General features: G+C 41.2%; 1 protein-coding gene across 9 annotated transcripts in view; it reads right to left on the bottom strand.

The window, feature by feature from the left end:
- LOC147329686 (NACHT, LRR and PYD domains-containing protein 12-like) overlaps positions 1-4,746 on the bottom strand; it is a 105,397-nt gene extending 100,651 nt beyond the window's left edge. For 8 of the 9 annotated variants that reach the window (XM_086290967.1, XM_086290971.1, XM_086290973.1 and 5 more), the window contains exon 1: positions 4,613-4,746. The gene's annotated coding sequence lies outside the window, so the exon portion shown is untranslated. The remainder of the gene's footprint in view (positions 1-4,612) is intronic. The other variant, XM_086290968.1, reaches the window with a different exon arrangement.
- Between the last annotated feature and the right edge of the window lie 10,123 nt (positions 4,747-14,869).

Below are 14,869 nucleotides of genomic sequence, written 5' to 3'. Positions count from 1 at the left end.
ACCCAGGACCTGAAGTGGGAGCCCACCATCACCTCCGTCATTAAGAAAGCCCAGCAGAGGATGTACTTCCTGAGGCAGCTGAAGAAATTCAACCTGCCAACACGGACGATGATGCAATTCTACACTGCAATCATCGAGTCCATCCTCACCTCCTCCATCACCGTGTGGTACGCTGGAGCAACTATCAGGGACAAACAGAGACTGCAGCGTGTTGTGCGCTCTGCTGAGAAGGTGATTGGCTGCAGACTCCCATCTCTGCAGGACCTGTACACCTCCAGGACACTGGGGTGCGCAGCTCGGATCTCAGCTGACCCTTCTCACCCTGGACACAGTCTGTTTGACCTGCTCCCCTCAGGCAGGAGGCTCCGGTCCATTCGCACCAGAACCTCTCGCCATAAGAACAGTTTCTTCCCCTCTTCTGTTGGACACATGAACAATAACCGTATGACTGTTCCCACCACTAACACATGACCCTACGCTGTGTTCACTGTATCATTCCATGTTTGGCACTGATCACCACCTGCACTCATGTATATATCTTTCTACGTAGCACTTTTAATCCTTATTCTTACTTTTATTTTTTCATGTCTATTTAAGCGTAATTTATGACACCATGTTTGCACTGAAGCACCGCAGCAATTTCCTAATGTTGTAAACCTGCTCAACATTTGGCAATAAAACCCTTTCTGATTTCTGATTTCTAATAACCACTTGAGCCAAGAGAGCCTGACGAGCCCAGTTGTAAGTAAGCTATTAAGACTCGACTGTACACCGTGTTCGTGTTTTCCTCCGAAAACAATAAGTTCCGTTGGAGCAGCCTTTCAACGCCTCTCTCTGTCTCTGGCAAGAAAAGTTGACCCACACAACAAAGTAAAGCTATTTTTCGGCTACAAGCCGACAGGGACCCCGCTGTATTAGTCAGAGGTCCCTTTACTACAGTTCGGAGTCGCGGACCTTCAGTAATAGTAATAAATCACACAGCAATAGTACATTCACGTTGTTGTAAAAAGCATGATAATATATTAAGTAATCCAAAGTATTCAGAATACGTTACTGTCATTGAGTAACGTAACGGAATACGTTACAGAATACATTTTGGGGCATGTATTCTGTATTCTGTAATGGAATACATTTTAAAAGTAACCTTCCCAACACTGGCTACAACCCAACATTGTTGAGGCCTCATCTCCTCCTTTCCTGACTGTAGAGGTTAAATATGCAACAACCAACAAATAAAAGAATTTGGTTCATTTCAAAGAAATTCACACGGTGACCAAGTAAAGTAACCGTAGTAAAGGAGACAACATCCCGTTGATGGTGGGATTATTTGAAAGATTTGCTTTAGTCACGTCACCAAATGCAGTTGAACCACCCGTGGATCCATGTTTGACCATTCTACCACTCTGAGCTCTGCTTTTGAATCATTTTATTATTATCATCATTCATTTATTCATTCTTTGGAGGGGGGCTATTTCCTAATGCCGCCCTAATAAGCTGATGTTCAAGGGGAAATATAACAGAAACTCTTTCAGTGTTATTCATTAATAAATTAACAGATAAACTGTGAAGAAGAAAAAAACTGAGATTTAAAGGAGAGAGTGAGAAACTTGATCATCCATCCTCATAATACATGTTTATCAGTATCTGCTGTGACCAGAGCTTATATTATATTTTTTCATGTTTTAGTGACATTTTTGGGAGCATTTCAGTTCAGTTCATTTTTATTTCAAACATTTCAAATATGTGCCTTCACAATCATTACAAAATTATTACAAAAATTATTTGTTTGAAAAGGAGTAGGCTGAAGTATTTACTTATTTGTCCCTACCCCCTCAAGTTTTACCTCTCATTCATTTAATTTTTTTTTTGTCTTAAATTAAACAAACAACATATGAAACATATGAAACATATGAAGTTGCTATACATCAATACAACCATTATAGCCCAAGTTTAAATAATATGTATGCATTAAGTGCATAGTAATTACATAAATTGCAAAAAAAATGCAATAAACTACCAAAAAAATGAAAATCATTTTTTTTAACATATATTTCTAGTTAGAGAAATTTAAGAGGCTTATCCCTCAAAACTGTAAATACAAAAAAGTTGCACAAAATAGTTTCCCACCACAGGAAATTTATTTTGAGTGTCTTCATATTTTTATTTTTGAAATGCACCAACTAATATTGTTTAAAAATCCAAGAGATAAATATCAAGTCATGCTTTTAGGTAGGCAAATCTTTCCTGGTAATACTAAATATATTATAGAAGCGTTTAATGATGCCACATCCACAACACACGGGTATGTTTTAATAGACTATAAAGGTAAGACCCCGGACTATTTAAGACCCCGAAGAAATTTACTGTCAGACCATCCGGTTGTTTATAACCCAAAACAAAAAACAGTGAAGAGGTGAAAGGATGTCATCACGCATGCGGAGGAATCTGTCTCTGTTGGAGTTGATATACAAGTCTCCCCCGGCTCTACGCAGAGTTATTATTAGCAATGCAAACTTCATCAATGCATTGTGTGAGATAGCCTTTAACGTATTGCAAGGTAACATTCCACTGACAAATCAGAAGTACAAACAGCTAAAAAGAAAAAATCTCTAATCAGACTGATTGCCGAAGAAAAGATCAAAACTTTGAAAAAGATAAAGACAATCAACCAATCTGGTGGGTTTTTACTAGCCTGATTAGGGGCTGCAATCCCTTTCATAACCAGTCTGATAGCAAACAGGTGAAAATGGAACATGTGCAAAAGATGTTTTTGGTGCCCCAACATCAGTTGGACTTATTGAAACAACCGCAGCAGTACACAGGCAACATCAGACAACAGGCTCAGAAAGACTTGGACAAGGAGATGCTTCAAGTGTTACAAGAATCAGACATAGATGTGTATGAGAAAGCTAAAAAAATATGGTGTTATTCTCCAAAGATACCTCACACTTGTGAGACAAGGTGCCCGTGAAAAGAATATATTGTCTTCATCCCTACCGGAACAATTTAACATGGATGTGCAAACCCAGCCTGCGGACACCCAACCTGTTTATGGTGATGCTGAAGGATTTTATTGCAGAGAATGTTTTGACACACATACCTAAAAGGAGAAGGAGGAATGCAGAACTCATTCTCTCGTTGGCCAGACTTGGTTTCTTACAATGACAAAGGTGAAATTGTTGTTGATAAACGCACCATCCCGGGTTCACACATTTACGACCTGATTAAAGCCGTCACAACCACACACACACCTTCAGACCTATTGGCTGGACAGAGTTTTTAAAGGCTGTTTCAGATTTAAACATACCGTTATCAGCCATATCCAACACCGGTATACGTAAGACCATTGCCATGTATAAAACTGATCACACACTGACTGAAGACCCTGAAGCATTTGAGTGTAACTTTCATTCAAATTAAACTTTATACACAATTACAAAATGGAAAAAATTACTAAATATTAAAACACTACAACCACTGAAGAAACAAATAAAACCAATCACAATCAACATCAAAATATGATAATAGAAACATAGAAGAGACATATCATTCAATTCATATACGTTCATGTGATCTCTACGTTCAAAAACCCAATAACCTTGAATCCTTCATTTAAATTACATTTAAATTCCAGCTGGCAGCTGTTGGAGTCAAATTGTTAAATGTTGTCATTGTGTTACTTAAATGTGTAAGTCTTAGTTCAAGCAGCAGGATCAAAGACATTCCTTTGTCTCTGACCACCTCTCCAACCAGTCTGTTGGTGGGGGAGGCTGTAGTGTTTTATTATAGGGACATCCTATCTGAAGGCTCTGTTTTCTTGGTTAATAAGCTTCCTACTTTTATGACCCTTTTGGTGAGCAGGAGGTCACACAAACACACCCACAAACACACACACACACACACACACGCACGCACGCACGCACGCACGCACGCGCACACACACACACACACACACACACACACACACACACACACACACACGCATTGAAGCACATGCATATACACACATATATACATAAGGAGGTCTGGTTTCCCCGCCAGTTTCAAGGAGGGTTAAGGATGGTTTCTCCACCGAAAGGAGGTTTTTCCTCCTCCGCTGAGGGTGTTGAGTGCACCATGTATGCAGGTAAACTCAAACATCCATTCAGCTGCTTCAGAAGGAAAATGTCAGCTTGTGGTTTCAGTCACAGGAAACTCACAGGTTAGAGTCCAGCCAGAGGGCTGCTGTTGTTTATCTGTAAAGTCTTTACATTTACAGAAATAAATAATTATGTGGACACATCTGGATCATCAGCAAACATGAAACCAGGTGACCACCAGGACCAAGCTGACTGCTGACACAGAGTTCATACTCTAACTGCTAGCTGCTCTGCTAGCTAAGTTAACTGATGTTAAAGGTCAGAGTAAAGAAATGACGTGATGCTGCTGGGAGTGACACCACAGACTAGCAGCATTTAGTTACTCAGCATATAATGCAGTTAATCTGAAATCTCTTTTTCTCTCTGAAACAAAGTGACAGCAGACTGAGTCAAAGACAGAAACCTTATTGAAACACCAAATATTCACCGGCTTCACTTCCTGATCCAGGATTCAAAGAGGACGTTGCACTTACTCAGCTTCTTCCCATGAAAGTCTTCACTCTGCAGCTCTGCTGTCTGGACCAGGTCTGTGTAGAAACAGAGACAATCTTCTGCTTCATCAGTCCTCTGTGTCTGCAGGCTGAAGTCACATTAAACACTTCACACCAGCAAAGAGTCTGAAGCTCGCAGGTCAAAGGTCAGCTGCTGCACCTTGTGTGATATTGTTTGATCAATAATTAACCTGCAGCAGGTTTCTGCTCCAACTCCAACACACTGAACAACCCTGAGAACAAATCAGAGGATGTGGGTGTGTCTGCAAGCTTCAATAGTATTAAACACCTCACACCAGCAATGAGTCTGAAGCTCGCAGGTCAAAGGTCAAAGGTCAGCTGCCACACTGTATATAATATTTCAATATATATAAAACCTGACTGCGGGCGTGTGTGCAGCCATAAACAGTTTAAACATTAAACACTGAACCATAAAAGAAGCTTAAGCTGCAGCTCACAGGTCAAAGCTCAGCTGCTGCAGCCAGTTATGACTTTACATAAATCATCATGTTTTCCCTCTCAGCACTTGGGCTGTTTTGACTCAGCTACACTATGGCAAATGGCCAATGGTTCCACAGCTGTTCTTGTTGTGTTAGGGCTGAAAAGCCCGACTTGTTCTCCTCTGCAGGTCATCAAATGCACCACAGAAGTTTGTATTTGCAGAAGCCTGTGTATGTTTGATGGCTTTATTATTCTCTGTTCAAAGACAATAAATGTGGAAAATGTCTCATGTAGTATCAGCGTCATTTAAAAATGACTGCAAACATTTAGAGAACATGTGCTGCTGTTTGTCCTACATTTCCAACACTGAACTAACCCTGAAAACGTGATGGCAGGTGTCAGATTGGAGTTCACATGAAATATCGGCTGCATGAAGACTGGAAAATATAGATGATAAAAATATGCAGCCAAACATTTGTGGACATGGATAAACTATCTGATCCAAAAAGCAGGAAGTGACACAGCCAGAAAATGAAAGTGTGTAACAGCTGAAGTCAAATGTAATGCAGAGTTGAATCTGCACTTGGATCCATCTGTGAAAGGTCCACATGTAGGGATCACATGAGTCCTGATGTTTGTCAGTGCAGCTTGAAAACTCCATCTACTGTGGGCTACATATACTGGGCTGGTAGCTCCATAGTGCTGGAAAGAAACTATTCAATGTGCATATTTTAAAATCAGAGGCTCTTCTAACACAGGAGCCATGTTGAGTTTAGATTCCAGCCGACCACCGACAGTCTGAAATGGAATGAAGCCCATTGACAGCGAGCAGGTCTAAACAGGAATGGAACGCATCCATGGATAATACACCACTTTATTTGAAGACATCTGTAGCACTGCCTCAGTTCTGGATGTTTCCACAGACTCCTCTGGCCTCTGTGCACCTAAAGAAAAGGTCAAAGGTCAGCAGCACATGTAGTTGGGATAAGTTTTCATTTACAAACAACAGTCGCACTGTGACAAAGTGGAGGAGCAGTTGCAATGCTCTCCATTTGTCCCATATGTGTTTACCTTTTCTTGCACATTGTACACATTATTCTGTTTCTATGTATTTGCTATGATTTGCTATTTGTCAAGTAACATTGCTTCACTCACTATCCCGGGTTTGTTTGTGTAAGCGTTCTGTTGCCGGCAAATCAAACATTCTGCAAATTAAGACAAATACTAAGTTATGTTTCTTTATATTTTATTATGTTACAGGTTAAGTTGTTCATACTTACTTTGTTTGTCTTTTCAGTCGTCCTAAGGGTCAGGTGTGGGGAAACGCCCGCCTGGGATTTCCTCATTTTAAAGTCCTGATGATGTCACATATGACATCAGCAGGTCAAACAAAGTGGAGGGGTTTCTTTTTCCATAGAGATGCTTCCTTTTGTTTGTGTTAAGGTTTAAAGGGATTTGTTGAATGTTTTTCCTTTCGTTAATACTGCCATTTAGTTGTGTAAATGTGCATGTTAGAAGTGTGTAGAGGTTTTGTGTTTTTTGGATAATCTGTGTAGCGTTTTAGATCCCTCAGTTGAGTGAGTGGTACTGGCTGGGCAATTGGAGGGAAATTGGTGGCCCTATTTAAAGCAAGTCTCTATCAGATGCAGGAGAGAGGAGAGGTGAGCTGTGTCACCAGAGCCATGTTATGGTGAGTTTTGTTAATAGAGTTTATTTGGGGAGGAAGTTTTGTTAAGTTACATTAAATTAACTTCACTGTAAATAAGTTGCTCACCTTGGAAATCTGAAATGTCTGCTTCCCTACCACCTTCCTTGACGTTCGAGTCTGACTACTTCACACGCACAAACTATACAATTATTTTCCTCCAATTTTCACTTGCAGAAATGGTCCTGTGTGATTTCTAGGCTGTGATATAAAAACGAGTTCCTAATGGCAGCGATTCACTCAGTAAACATGTGTTTCCTTCACCAACCTCACACACAGATCCAATAAGATCAGGAAGTGGGCAGTATAGTACAATATGTGTTATTTTGTGCTGTACTGCCCAAACTAAAGATCTGCTGAAGTGTTGGAAATGATTCAGATGTTTATTTTGGACGATACAGCAGAAGATCAGACATGAAAGTGGAAATAACACAGAAGACATGCAGCAAAGGGTCAGAGGTCAGACTGGGCCACTGGATTCAACAATGAGCCAATGATCATCAAGTAGTGACTAAAGCAGAGCCCTGACGTTCTGACATTTATCACACAGTTAAAACAAATGTCTGCTGATGACTTGATCTCATGAAACGACTGATAGATGTCAATTCATTGATCAGCTGAGCTCCTGCTGCTGATCTTCTTCATCGTGCACAGAAACATTCAGCTTGTTTCAATCAGTAAATAACTTTGAACTGTTCCCACTCAAAATGCTGTCAGAACAATGATCATTGTTACTCCCCTCGAGTCTTAATAAAGCTCAACTTGTTCTTTGTGTTTAAACTGACATTTATTTCGGACAGGAGGATTCTTCCACATGTCTTAACATGTAATGATGTCCAACCACAGCCGATACAATGCCGTCAGAACTAAAAGGAAATACAAACTTAAATGAATATTCTTACTAAAGTCCTTAAGCATTATATACAACGAAACATTCCAACAAAATGATCAATAAAGTACACGTTACACCTCACACTGCGACTATTGCACTTGAATACCACGCAACAGTCGCGCATTTACATACAATGATAATAAATAAAACATTTACCTCATTGGCCTCACTCAAAGGGAATAAACTTTCATTTTTACGTGGTGGGGAGGTCCAAAAAAAGGCACTCTTTATTTATCTTTCTGCACACGTGCAAACCTCGTGGCTCGTCTCTTAATTAGCTTGCTGAGTGTGACAGCCAAAAAATGCCCTCTTAGCCACAACACAACTTTAGAAAAGGTTCCTATCTAATTGCACAATTAGCACAAATAACACATTTAAACATATAAATCTAATCAACAAACATGAATTACTATTTATTTCTTAATATTTCAACTCAGGGGCGATTTTAGCCCATTTTTGGGGGTGCTGAAATGAATCAAAGCACCCCCAAAGATTTCTTACTTTTTTGACAATATTTGCTGTTTGTGTGACACACTACTAAAAATATAAAAAGCATACAGTATTTGGTTGAGACGTAACATTTTAACAACAAAAGTATAGATACCCCCCCTCCCATAATGGTTTGTTCCAGCTCGCCTCTCCTCTACTCTGGCTCTAGCGCCCTTTCTGCCAGAGCGATGGTGGCTGAGACGCAGCGGAGCGGAGGTGTAAGTGCCTGGCTTAAAACAGGACATATTAGCTACATTTAACCTTCAGTTACTCTTTATATAGTTAGGTAGGAGTCAGGCCATGTTTCTTTTTAGCTGAAAAACATTACACCAGGTAACCTGCAGTGTTGAAAATGTGTTTTCCGACGATGTTTGCTACCCAACAATCCGTCCTGCTCTGTAGTAAAATCAGCAAGATTTGACCGTCCTGTTGCTCCCATTGAAATGCATACAGCCTATTTAAAATCTAAAACTTAAAATTGTCCGTAGCCTGCTGTTGTTACCACTGTCCTGTTTGAAATGGATACTTACGAGCTAACTGACTGGATCAGAATCAGAATCAGAAAGGGTTTATTGCCAAATGTTGAGCAGGTTTACAACATTAGGAAATTGCTGCGGTGCTTCAGTGCAAACATACTGTCATAAATTACGCTTAAATAGACATGAAAAAATAAGAATAAGAATTAAAAGTGCTACGTAGAAAGATATATACATGAGTGCAGGTGGTGATCAGTGCAAACATGGAATGATGCAGTGAACACAGCGTAGGGTCACGTGTTAGTGGTGGGAACAGTCATACGGTTATTGTTCATGTGTCCAACAGCAGAGGGGAAGAAACTGTTCTTATGGCGAGAGGTTCTGGTGCGAATGGACCGGAGCCTCCTGCCTGAGGGGAGCAGGTCAAACAGACTGTGTCCAGGGTGAGAAGGGTCAGCTGTGACTGAGCTGCACGCCGCAGTGTCCTGGAGGTGTACAGGTCCTGCAGAGATGGGAGTCTGCAGCCAATCACCTTCTCAGCAGAGCGCACAACACGCTGCAGTCTCTGTTTGTCCCTGATAGTGGCTCCAGCGTACCACACGGTGATGGAGGAGGTGAGGATGGACTCGATGATTGCAGTGTAGAATTGCATCATCGTCCGTGTTGGCAGGTTGAATTTCTTCAGCTGCCTCAGGAAGTACATCCTCTGCTGGGCTTTCTTAATGACGGAGGTGATGGTGGGCTCCCACTTCAGGTCCTGGGTGATGGTGGTACCCAGGAAGCGGAATGAGTCCACAGAGGTGATGGGGGTGTCAGTCAGGATGATGGGGGGGAGTGGAGCTGTGTGCTTCCTGAAGTCCACAATAATCTCCACTGTCTTTTGGGCATTCAGCACCAGGTTGTTGTGGCTGCACCAGGACACCAGACGTTCAACCTCCCTCCTGTAGGCAGACTCATCCCCGTCCGAGATGAGTCCAATAACGGTGGTGTCATCTGCAAACTTGATTAGCTTGACAGACTGGTGGGTGGAGGTGCAGCAGTTGGTATACAGGGAGAAGAGCAGAGGAGAAAGAACACAGCCCTGAGGGGAGCCGGTGCTGATGGTCCGGGAGTCCGAGACATTCTTTCCCAGCCTCACATGCTGCTTCCTTTCCGACAGGAAGTCAGTGATCCACCGGCAGATGGGATCAGGCACATTCATCTGGGAAAGCTTGCCTCGGAGATGGTCTGGAAGGATGGTGTTGAAGGCAGAGCTGAAGTCCACAAACAGGATCCTGGCATAGGTTCCTGGGGAGTCCAGAGAGAGAGGCCTGCCGGTCAGCGCGCAGCAGATGGAAGCCCTCCAGCTTGAGCGCGCAGTCCGGGATGTCCTCACAGAGCCACGACTCCATAAAACATAAGACACAGGAGGAGGCAAAGTCTCTGTTCATGCTTCTCATCAGGGCCAGCTCGTCTATCTTATTCCTGAGTGAGCGTACATTGGAAAGGAAGATCCCAGGAAGAGCAGTTCGCAGTCCGCGTCTCCTCAGACGCACGAGTGCGCCGGCTCGCTTTCCTCTCTTTCGGCGTCTCACTTTCCTGATCAGAGTCTGCAGTAAATCTGCCGCAGATGTGACAAATATTGGAAGTATTGGAGTTGACGTCACGCCGCAATGCATTGTGGGAGCGCAGCGCCATTTTCGGGGTCTACGAATCAAAACAAACACACTGTGTTGGAACGACGACTACAAGAAAGATGCTTAAGAGCCTCTCAAAAGAGAATGGACTGTATAGAGACCGATTGCGTCCAGAGGCGAAGCAGCGTGCATTGGAAATGCATTGGAAATGCGCACCCGTATGAAATACGGCCGTGGAGTAGAAACCCTGAAGACCAAGCGCTACTGACGTAGCCTGACGTAGCCTGACGTAGCCTGACATATTTTCGTACCTTGTCTGTGGAGTCAGCGCGTACAAGTCGTCATTCAAACAAAGGTAAGTCAGCTCGAGTACTGCGTGTGAAATGCGTTTGATTTCCCTGCAAACATTCACATTAGTGCAGCATAAATTCATTCATGAGGGGAAATTACAGTGAGAACATGTGGAGACTGTTAGAGGGATAACATAGTGAGTTCAGTGCATTGATGAGACACTGTCCTGAAGGATTTAGTTATTCTCTATGGTTAAAGAAATTGCACTAATTAATTCACATTTATTATAAATAATTCTAATTATACATCTTGCTTCCATGTTTGTATCCTGTGTCACTAAAAATACATTTTATTTTAGTTTTATACATTGATTAATGACCTGCAGAATCTCCTTATCATATTAAGTGATTCATAATTGTCACTTTATGCTTTCTCCATCTTGAAAGTGATGACATCCTTGCATTACATGCTTTAGGTTCATTTTCTGCAGGCAGGTTTCTGACAGAACAGGCAGATTTAGACTATAACATGCAGCGTTCTATAGATGGACACATAAAGAAATGAAAAATTACATGTATGTGCTAACTTTCTAAACACTTTGTTACATTTATGTTAAAGTAGATAAAACACATTTACGTCGGCCTTGGCTCATAGTTCTGTTCTTTAAATGAACTTTGTCTGTGTGTGTTTCAGGTACTGCACTCTCAAAGACTGAATGAACCAGCATTGCAGCCATGGGTCACTGTGAGCATCACAGGGAAGGTTGAAGCCGCCCACTGCACCTGTATGGCCGGAGTCGCAGAGACCTGCAGCCATGTCGCTGCTCTTCTGTTTAATATAGTAGCAACAGTGTTGATCCGTGGCACAAGGACTGTTACAGATGAACCTGCATACTGGGTTTTGCTGGGTAATGTGACCAAGATACAGCCAGAGGTTGGCCATAAGATGGACTTCTCCTCTTCAGCTGCCCAAAAAAAGGCTCTTGATCAAAACATAAACAGACCATCTGTATTGACAGGTAAAAGGAGCCATCCTCAAAACAGAAAAATCCCACCTGCTACTGTGGAGGAGTTGTCACTGCTATTGGATACTTTGCTGGAACACAGTAAAGCTGTGGGTTGTGGGAATGACCCATAATGTTTTATCTAGGGGTCTAGATTTATGCCTGTAGTGCACTGCCGTGTAAATAATTTGCATTTACTGAATATCTACTGACTGAGTCCCACTGTTCAAAAGTTGAATAAAGAAACAAACTAATTTTTGCCTCTTTTTTTATTTTATTAAAACCACCTTATAGAACATCACATCAGTTCCAATGTAGAATCCATGTCATTTATAGTTTACAAATGACAAAATGTTTACACAAAATCATGAGTGTTTACATGATATCACCCACTACTAACATTACTTTATTTACTATCAATTACTTCAATTTATCTTATGAAAAATTACCGCTATTTATACAGCACAAGACTTAAGAATATTTAACAGGAGCAAGTTTCATTTTTCCCTGGTTTTATTACCACACTGTTCACCAAAACGCAGCAAACCTTCACCATCTTATCCAGAAGGGTCACCTCTTCACCCTCACATGGAAGAAGTAATCTGATTGGCATGGTGGTATGTTTGAAGCAGGTCCCTTTTGTAGCGCTGGAACTGAGTCACGATGTGTTTCATCCATTTCATAGGCTGGTTTGCTGCAATAATGCCAAATAATTAGCAACTCTATAAATAGAAGGTAGTTCTGCAAAATCACTCAGTAGGATGTTTGTTCTAATTTGCTATGAGCTCAGAGCGCATAGAAAATAAAACTAATATGCTATAAAGAGAGATATGAAGATATTTAGAACTTACCAGAATGAAAATGTCTGGAGCACCAACAGATATTTGGAGATGGAAGAGAACTGCACGTCAGCTCGTCTCACAGCTGCTATCCAGGCTGGACGCCTTCGTTTGGTAACATCGATACATGAGCTGCCTCATGTTGCTTCCAGGTTGGGAAAGAATGAAAAGATAAACCATTTTCAAGCTTATTCTCTTGCCGGTCGTGTGATCGAACATTGCAGCTGACCACACAGCAAATACAAACCATGGCTGTTGTGTGTGCCTTCGCTCCCTTTTCACTTGCGCTAGACCCCCAAAATGGCAGATCGGGCCAAAATCCTTTCCACGCCCACCCCCGTGACATCACGCTCCAAAGCCCTATAGTATTTTTTTCATGTTAATGTAATTTTTCATCTAATTGAATACAATCTATTTGTGTATGATTGTCAGTCAAAGAGGGAGAGAGGAAAGAGAGGAACGTGAGGAGAAGCACAAGGTCAGGAAGAAGCAGGTAAGCAAACAGACAGGGAGCAGTGACAGGCACAACAGAAACTGTTAAACTGACAGAGAAAAAAAAACCTGATTTTACTCACAATCAGGAAGTTGTGTCCTCCCTATATTAAAGCTGCTGTACAGAATCTGCAAAACAAACTGGGTTGAAACATTTTTGACCCTCTTTAACAACATTCCAACATAACATGATCATTGATCGGGGAGATTAAAATTAATTATATATTTTTATATGGTTCAGCCACAACTCTACTAAAACCTCAGCCAGTAATAGGTCGGCTAACTTTTGGACCGTCCAGTTGTCTGTATGACTGCCGCAGTACGTGCACCACATTTGCACACTATCAGAAAGCACCAAACAGCCCTGGTGGAGTGAGGAGCTGTAAAGAGAAGCAGAAGCTCTGTTTCTAAAAATGTTTTAAGCTTGTTTCAAAGATTCTGTACTGCGGCTTTAAATGTTTTCCAAAAGCACACAGACACTTATCAGTGTTTCTCACACTTTTTACAGTGTGGACCACCTGATAAAAATGTCAAGCTCTCCTAAGGACCACTATGAAAGCATGAAACTCATAAATCTTACAACACAAAATTAGTATTATTAAATTAGTAAAATTAGCATCTGCAGTAAAGATTTTTTCATACGTTGTATACATTCTACCACAGGCAAAGTTGCCTCCATTTTTATATATATTTTTTAAATATTTTGTAATAATTTATTTGTAATAATTTATTCTGTTTCGGGAGTGTTTTTTATGCATCTGTATTATATTATACACACACATTAAAAGTGAATCTCTGTCCAAAAAATGCACTCAGTTTACTTTTTACTCACTGTGAGCATCATTCATTATTCTCCCAGTAATTAAGGTTAGGATATGTATTTCTTTTATTCTAATCCATTCTTCTTTTGCAGCATTTAAATAACCTTGATCAGATTTGATGGTTTTGTTACAGACTTTTCAAAAATAGTGTTTTGCTTTTCTTTCACAAATGTTGGGATTAAATTGTGTTAAAATGTACAAAACAGTGATGTCATGTTTTGTGACGAGGACCCAGGCACAGAGAGACTTGATGAATTTAAGAATCTTATGATTTAATAAAGAAATTTGCAGACTTGCACAGAGATGGTAAAATTATGATGACTGATAACGGAGACGAAGACAACAGACGATGAGGACAGGGAGGAACAGGAGTTTAAATGCACCAAGGAGACAGTCAGAGAGAACTCGGGACAACTGGAGGCATTTAGGGATGCAGGGACTGACAGAGATGGGGAAGAAGTCTCATTGTGACAAGTAAAGTTTATCTTGCCTGGCTGGGCAGCTGCAATCATTGTAGAACTCCACAAACATCACGTGTTGTTTTCCACATGTAAGATCAGCAAACATACAGAAACTTCCTGTTGCCACACACGGCCTCTAAAATCTCTTCCACGGTTTCTGTCTGAAGTCCACTCTCTGTGTCGGATCCACAGGAAACAACAAGATCTTATTAACATGGTTTGCAACCAATGAACAAATGTGTGTATTTGTGGAGGCCGAACAAAAGCATGACACATTTCTCTGTTTCTATAAACTGGAGTCAAACACAAATATGAAGAGTTTCACTGACAGACTCCAAAATGCCCCCACAGTGGATCAAAGGGAAATCCTACAGTGTGGCCAGAGAATCTTAATGGCTCCAACATCAACACATCCACAATGTTGGATCCAGTTCTGCCTCACAGAGTTACTAAGACACACCCTCTGCCAGCATCACAACAGCTCCACCTGCTTCACCTGCCTCCTCAGCATCTGTACACCTGAAGAGAAAAGAAAGGCTCCAACAGCTCAAATCTACAAAGGATTCATGAAGTTTCATCCAACAATAACATGTTTGCCTTCCACAGTGTGCTGTTAGACACCACTGTACCTCTGCCATTTCAAAAAGAGCAGCTTGGGAACATTTTGGCTCCAAACACTTTGTGTTTAAGTTCTTTGTTTTCTTTGTGAAGCC

The sequence above is a fragment of the Aulonocara sp. 'chitande type north' Nkhata Bay genome, linkage group LG5, assembly GCF_057382095.1.
Source record: "Aulonocara sp. 'chitande type north' Nkhata Bay isolate Kocher_YH1m ecotype deep benthic linkage group LG5, A_spYH_male_GT1.1, whole genome shotgun sequence".
NCBI classification, from domain to species: domain Eukaryota; kingdom Metazoa; phylum Chordata; class Actinopteri; order Cichliformes; family Cichlidae; genus Aulonocara; species Aulonocara sp. 'chitande type north' Nkhata Bay.
The sequence above is the reverse complement of the archived record's forward strand: the minus strand, read 5'-3'. Positions and strand labels throughout refer to the sequence as shown.